Raw genomic sequence first — 7,822 nt, 5'->3', positions numbered from 1 at the left:
ATGTATAACTAATGTGCCTTCTCCAAGTAATTGCCTGCATATGTAAACATGCACATCTAAACCCCAAAACCTGTGCAGCTGTAAAGTAAGACTGGGTTTGGTTTTGTTATTGTTTGTTCGTATGTTTTCCAGTTTCCTTGCTTTGTGCGCCATACCTCATGGACACAGCATATTTGTGGGCAGAATCAGATCAATGGCCAGGTGAGTCACTACTCTAAACCTAACGGACGGACCAGTGCTATTTCTAGTATAGTTGGGGAAAACAGTTGAAGCTATTTTCTAGATATCATCTCTCTGTTTAAAGTTGTTCCCTAAATTAGGGTGTGTTTTTGATTAGAGCAGTTTTTTTTTTTTTCCTTTTCTCTGTCTATATCTCTCTTACCCTTTTAAATTTCTGAGATGAAAGGCATATAATTTCTGTGCTGTAGAAAGAAACACCTAGTATTAGTATTGCTCCTTGTAGTTCTAGTAGGTCAACAATTATTGCCTGAAGGTGATAATTCTGTTAAGCTATTGTTTCAAGACCCTAAGGTGTTGTAGCGATTAATCAATAGATCACTGTCATTATCTGTAAGGAGAGACACTTCCTAAGAAAAAAAAAAAAAATTAACTTTTAAAACACATCAGATGTTTTATATATTTTTTTAAGATTTTTTAATGTGGATTTTTTTTAAGTCTTTATTGAACTTGTTACAATATTGCTTCTGTTTTATGTTTTTTGGTGTTTTGGCCATGAGGCATGTGGGATCTTAGCTCCCCAGTCAGGGATCAAACCTGCACCCCCTGATTGGAAGGTGAAATCTTAACCAATGGACCACCAGAGAAGTCTCAGATGTATTATATTGAGTTCAAGTTGTACCTTGAACCTAACTTTTTTTTTAAAGGAAAGTTATTTAGATTGAGTGTTACAAGCAAGCACAAAAATATCTACCACCCAATATAGTAAAATAAAGGAACCTTGACTGACTCACTGTGCCCAACACCTGGACCTTCCGACATTGCTTGCACTCTCTTCTCTTCCCTTTCTCCCTGTTGATCTCCCTCTCCCATCCCTCTGTCATTTTGCCCACACCAAGTTAACATTACCCCTCACAAGGAAGTGATTAGGTAGGGGGAAAAAGTCAGATGGCTTTCTGAAACATGAAAACAACCTATTGGTTACTTGTATTCAGTCAAAAATGTGTCAATTCTAGGGTGCATAAACCAAAACGGCCTGAAAAAACCAATCTTATTCAGGATCAACTGCAGAGTCAGTTCAACCAAAACGCTCTAAATATTTCAGTCTAATTACATCACACTGCCTCTCCTGGAATTTCACTTTATGATTATATATATTACACTACAAAGATTTCTATTTACATTATGTAGAATGTGTCACAGAAAAATACAAAAGCAGTTCTTTCCAGATTCATGTCTATATTGTACAGACTTTCATGAGGACCATCTACTGTTTAAATATCAGAACTAAACTAATTCTATTTCCTATTCCTACCTTTGGCAGACTGTACTCCTTAGCTACCTAATGGCAATTTCCCCCACTTCCTTGTTAAATGTACCCCGATTTTGTTAGGTATCAATAATCTTATCGTTCATGGTTGGTAATAGAATGGTGATTAGTTTAATCCATCAGGATAATTCCATTCGTCTGTCTATGGTCAGCAAAGGTGTGGCTGCAGACCCAGCCACAGACCTGTGAGTCTGACTTAAGATTACAGGAAAAGTTTTCTTCTTCCTTACGTAGGGAAACATCACAGAAACTCACCCTCTCTTACTTTGGGCAATGTTTAGTGTAACACGAGAAGAAAGTCTCTGAATTAAACCAGTCACGAAAGTTCCATCCAATTTATTTCTTATAAGATAATAAAATGCCCTTTATGTTTTAACCATATTTAAAAATGAGTTTGTTACTTGCAGCCAAAATCATCCAAGCTAATATGCTGCCCTTTAAAACAAGAAAAAAATAAGAATTTGTAGATTCTTTCCTGCCTTACATAGGAATTGGCAGCATATAAACAATTTAATAAGGGGTGTTGGGTGAATATGAGAATATATGTTAGTGCTTTCACAAACAAAGAATACAGCACTTCAAAATCTAGCCACATGTTATTTGACCTATTTGAAGCATATCTTCAAAAGTCTTGAAATAAAGCTTTATTTAGTTCATAATCTTTTTCAAGCAACCAGACTTTTTTATACGTAAATTTCAGGATTCTTCTTCCATCAAATATTGTCTGCAAAATAACCCAAAATAGTTGAAAGAAATCTTTATATTTTTCTGATCAGTTGATTTTATAGTGAGAATGCTTTTGGCAATCAAACCAAACTACATCTCCAATTTAAAGGGCAGGAAAGTTTGAACCTCTCTAAGTAGGCTCACTGTTTTCTTACCCATTGGAATATAACACACAGGTGTGCTTTGAAGTTTATAAACCATACCTCAGTACTTTTAAAATAACCTCCGGAAAATTTAAAAAAGAGAGAGTATGAATCAGCCCCATGCTCAGGAAGGTGGGCCACGTTCATCATATTTACTATTATGACATATTAGATTATTTTCGTTCAGTGCTCGAAAGGCACAAACTTTCCAAAAGGGAAATACAGTTCTTTATATTTGGTTCACATAATCCAGACCTGCAGTGTCAGTGCCTGAAACAAATTACTGTTTATATTAGAAACTTAGTTTAATAAATTAGGTCTGGTCTATGAACTGTCAAAGTCCTTATAGTCTGCAATTCATATATAACAGATGCCTTTTCCATGACTCTTAACTAGAAGTGGCCAACGTGATTGCTTCCTCCTTGCCATTACTACATTCTGTAGGTTTAGTTATCTACTGCCCACAGAGAATTAAAAACAATTTGAGAGGGCATCTGGAATAAAGCACTCCAAGAGAAAAAAATCTTTCCATATACAATAACTTTCTGTTTAGGTCAGAGAATTATTCAATAATTGGCACTTGTTTAAATAGTCCATTCAGAATCAGTTTGGTTTTCCAATCTCAGATTGAGTTACAGGATTTTTTTTTTCTTTCTCAAAACTCACTTTTGCAAGTCCTAATTTCCAGCATATTTGTGGCACCACTGTGATTAACAGACTAGCTAATTTTTGTATAAGATACAAACACATTTTTCAAAAGTGTTGTAAATAATTCACTAATTTTTCCACAGACTGTTTATAAATTATGAATTTTAGCTGACTTGCCCTAGTTTAGAAAATATACCGGTAAAACAGGGGAGCTAAAAGCAGGAATTTTAGTATATGAATTTATACAATTTAAATTTCATGAGAAACCTGGGTTCTTCCATCTTTCATGTTTCTTCCCTCACAAACATCCCTTTAAGGGTTGGATCAGGAAATCTGTGCCTGCCACTTACAGTATCTCCGCCTCTTGTACTGGTTGAGTCAATACAGGAACAGTTGTTGCATAAAAACTTAATAATGATGCACATCTACAAAGATTAAATAATAAGGCCATGCAAACTTACATCAACTCACATCAACACATAAATTCAGACATATGGACACTTCTAACTGCTAGGCTTTTTTTAAGCTCTACTTTGAAATGTTGTGTTATAATGTGTTTCTTTTTGAGTTGTTTGGTCAGCAAACTCTCAATTCTGGAATATCTATGCAAAAGATTACTTGAGAATATTGTATTTGCTCAGATCTTGAGAACTAGACAGAGAAGTTACTCAGTGACATTTTAACACTTAGGTCCAATAATACATTGATATCTCAATAAAAGAAAAGTTATTCTTGGTATGAAATGAGATGATTGGGAAATCATCAACCCCACCTACACCAAAATGTCCGTCAAGCGAAGTTTTTAAATCTTATAAGGTTAAAGAATTTATAGTAGCTACTGCAAATTGGTTTTAATATAAAGATATTAGCCCATTCGTATAAAGAAAAACAGGTAAACAATCATCAATGCCTTCTTTACCAGTGATTTGTGAACATGTAATCCTATTTTAAATTTCACTCTTGTTCTTCGATCTTTCAAGTGATTATAGTTTTCCTGGAGTGAAAATAACTTAAACTTACTAGACTTTTTAATATCTTTACAGCCAAACTGCTACAATTCTCACTTTGCTAATCTGTAATTCTCACAGAAGAACTGGCAGCGTTACCCGGCCTTTAGCAAGGACCCTGAAGTGAAATCACTTAAAACTTCCTCTATTTTAATTTCAAATGATATACTCTGTATATAAACCACACAAATATGCTCCATCAAATACATAGACGGGTACCTGCAATGTTAACATTTCTTTCCGGATGCCATCAGGCTGTAGACAGTCATGTATCATGGAAGTACTGGTTTCTTGTAGAACAGGTAGAGAGCTTAGATTTCAATAGCTCTTTACCCTCATCTTATCCTTCTGAAGGCCCTGGCATTTTGGATAATTTGACTGAGATGCCACAGCTCGGTGACTCAAAGAGTTAGTCTTTGAGTCTGCATCTACTTACCTTCGCTGTTTTTCAATCCTGGTTGCCCATGAGATAACCTGGGAAGATTTGACAAAATAATATCTTAGCTCTTCTATAAATTCTTAGTCAATGTGGGGCAGGCCTGAAGCTTGGGTATTTGTGACTACCCCTTGGTGATTCTTATAGGGTTTAGAGTTGGAACTCCTGGACCCCTGCTCTTTGTATCACAATTTTCTGTTTCAAAAAATCAGAATTATATTTCCAGATTTATCATCATCCTTTCACAGTCTCTTCTCTAAAAGCAGTTGACAAATGTATTTGAATATTCAGAGAATGAAACTGAAATTTGATAAGTAAAAAACTTCATTTCATAAAACCCAACTGTACAAGACCCTTGAGGAACTAGATTATGGCTGCGGCACTCCAGTTTGAATAGACACAAATTAAGCACAAGCAAATATTTGTAGGTAATTTTAAAAAATAAGATCAAAAGAGAGAAAACATCTAAACAGAGAATAAACAAATATTTAGTAAAACTCAGTATCTATTTTCTCCTCAAAATCTGTGCTGTGCTTAGTCATTCAGTTGTGTCTGACTCTTTGTGACCTCATGGACTGTAACCCTCCAGGCTTCTCTGTCCATGGGGATTCTCCAGGCAAGAATACTGCAGTGGGTTGCCATGCCCTCCTTCTGGGGATCTTCCCACCTAGGGATCAAAGCCAGGTCACCGCATTGCAGATAGATTCTTTACCGTCTGAGCCACCAGGGAAGCCTCTAGGGATATAGTTTTAAATATTTCAATATAATAATGATATTAAACATTTTTTCCAAACTAATAGTGAATTCACAAAATACAAACCAAAATATTTCACATATATTAGCCATAATAACAAGATACAATTTTTTTTGCCTAAAAATTTTGCACCTCTCTCCACAGTCATGACTATATATATTTTTAAATTATTTAAATATCCCATGTCAGTGAGCATTTTAGGAAATAGCACTCTCATTCTCTGCTGGTGATAATGTAAATTGATACAACATTTGCTCTTTGCAGACTGATGGTTAATTTTATGTGTCAACTTGACTGGGTCATGGGATACCAGATAGTTGCTGCTTCTGCTGCTGCTTAGTCACTAAGTCATGTCTGACTCTTTCGTGACCCCCTGGACTGTAGCCTGTCAGGCTCCTCTGTCCGTGGGATTTCCCAGGCAAGAATACTGGAGTGAGTTGCCATTTCCTTCTCCAGTGTATCTTCCCAACCCAGGGATTGAACCTTCACCTCCTGCTTGACAGGAGGATAATTTACCATTGAGCCACCTGAGAAGCTCCAGCCAGATATCTAATTTAACATTCATTCTGGATATGTCTGTGAGAGTGTTTCTGGATGAGAACATTATTTGAATTGACAAACTGAGTTAAGCAGATGATCCTCCCCATTGTGGGTGGGCATCATTCAATCTACTAAGGGCCTGACTAGAACAAAAAGGCAGAGGAAAGTTGAATTCTCACTCTCTTTCATTCTCTTTCTTTCGCTCTCTTCCCTGACTTTTTGAGCTGGAACATCTGTCTTTTCCTGCCCTTGGGGATCCTGGTTTACAGGCCTTCAGACTGCCTAAACTTTCCAACCTTGAGGCTACACCACTAGCTTTTCTGGGTCTCCAAATTGCAGATGGCAGATCATGAGACTTCTCAGCCTCGATAACTGCATGAGCCATACGTTATGAAGTCTCTCATATATATATGGTATACACATATATCTACCCCATATTTTTTCTTGAGATCAGTGTTAGTTTATCCCTATTTACTAAGCATTTACAGTGCTATCTATATTGCTCACTGGAGAGCAAAGCCTAGAAGACTCATGAGAACAAGATACCCAACTAAAGGCTCACAGTGAGTTAATCTGGCTCTCAGACTACAGGAGAGGAAAAGGAATATTGAGTGTCTACAGTAAACTAAGCTGTGGATTCAGCATTTTTCATCCATCACCATATGTACTTCCCTCTGCAACCCTATAAGATGCATACAATTATCCCAAATTTCCAACTATACAGATGAAAATACTGTGGCTCAGAGCAGTTAATCAATTTACAGCTAGTGATCCACACCTCTGACTCCAAAATCTGTGCTCATATCCAACATTTCACTACCCTCGCTGCAGCAATAGAAGACTCTTGAACACCTAACAGCAACCAATAACTTGAAATTTTTTTACATTTTGGAGGCCAAATCAAGATTTGTATCAAAACATCATCACTTTCCAGTAGCACCTGGGAGACAGTAAAGATTGTAGGGAACAGCTGTGTGCAGCCACGAACTTCCAGCAGAGAGGCTGCAAGGGCAAACCTCATAGCCTCCAAGTGTCGGGAAAGTAGCACGTTATCAAACCATCTGGGCTCACTGGAACAAAGCCTTAGATGAGTATAGATCATTCCTTGTCAAATCATTCAATCTATATCTGATACTTAAAATGTCTAATACATGAAAATTTGTAAACCCAAAGGACATTAAAGAAAAACTTGCTATTTCTACAATATTAACTGAAATAAGGCTGATGTTTCTACACTATCTTATTTCCAGATTTTAACCAAAAGCCAAACATATAAACAAAGAAAAATACCGGTGCTTAAAATTTAACATTAGCTGGCGGGGAAGACCTTATTAATCAGACTTAGTTTGCAGCTCATAACATCTTTCACCTATGTTAACATTTCTGATACAGGCCTGAAAATTTAGATGACAACAGTCTCTCTTCAAAAATATGATTAGTCCTGGTTGTGCATACTCCCGTGCGTCCATGTGTGCTAAGTCACTTCAGTCATGTAAGACTCTTTGTAACCCTATAGACTATAGCCCGCCAGGCTCCTCTGTCCGTGCGATTCTCCAGGCAAGAATACTCGAGTGGTTTCCAGGCCTTCCTCCAGGCGATCTTCCCGACCCAGGGATCCAACCTGAGTCTCTTATATCTCCTGCATTGGCAGGCAGGTTCTTGACCACTAGTGTCACCAGGGAAGCTCCTTGCGTATACTTAGTCCACCAAATGTTTATTGTACTCAAAAATTAAATGCAAGCTAAAAACAATTCAAAATGCAGAAAGAGTTCATATTCTATTTTTAAACACAATTTTGATTGTATTTATGTTATTTTTTCACTTAGAGTAGTCTGATCAAAAACACTGGAGTATCTGATACTGATTCTACTAACATTTATAGAATCAGTGACTACTGATGACAAGGAACAATGTTTTACCCATACATCTTACATTCTACTTTTCTAAAACAATAGAACTCTCCTTAGGATTCTCATGTAAGAACTCAAAATATTTCATTTTTGTAAAACCTGATACTTTACTGTCTCTCAATAGTGCTATGTGGAGAAGGAAATGGCAACT

This window comes from Capricornis sumatraensis, chromosome 3, assembly GCF_032405125.1.
Source record: "Capricornis sumatraensis isolate serow.1 chromosome 3, serow.2, whole genome shotgun sequence".
Lineage (NCBI taxonomy): Eukaryota > Metazoa > Chordata > Mammalia > Artiodactyla > Bovidae > Capricornis > Capricornis sumatraensis.
This window is presented reverse-complemented; position numbering follows the sequence as displayed.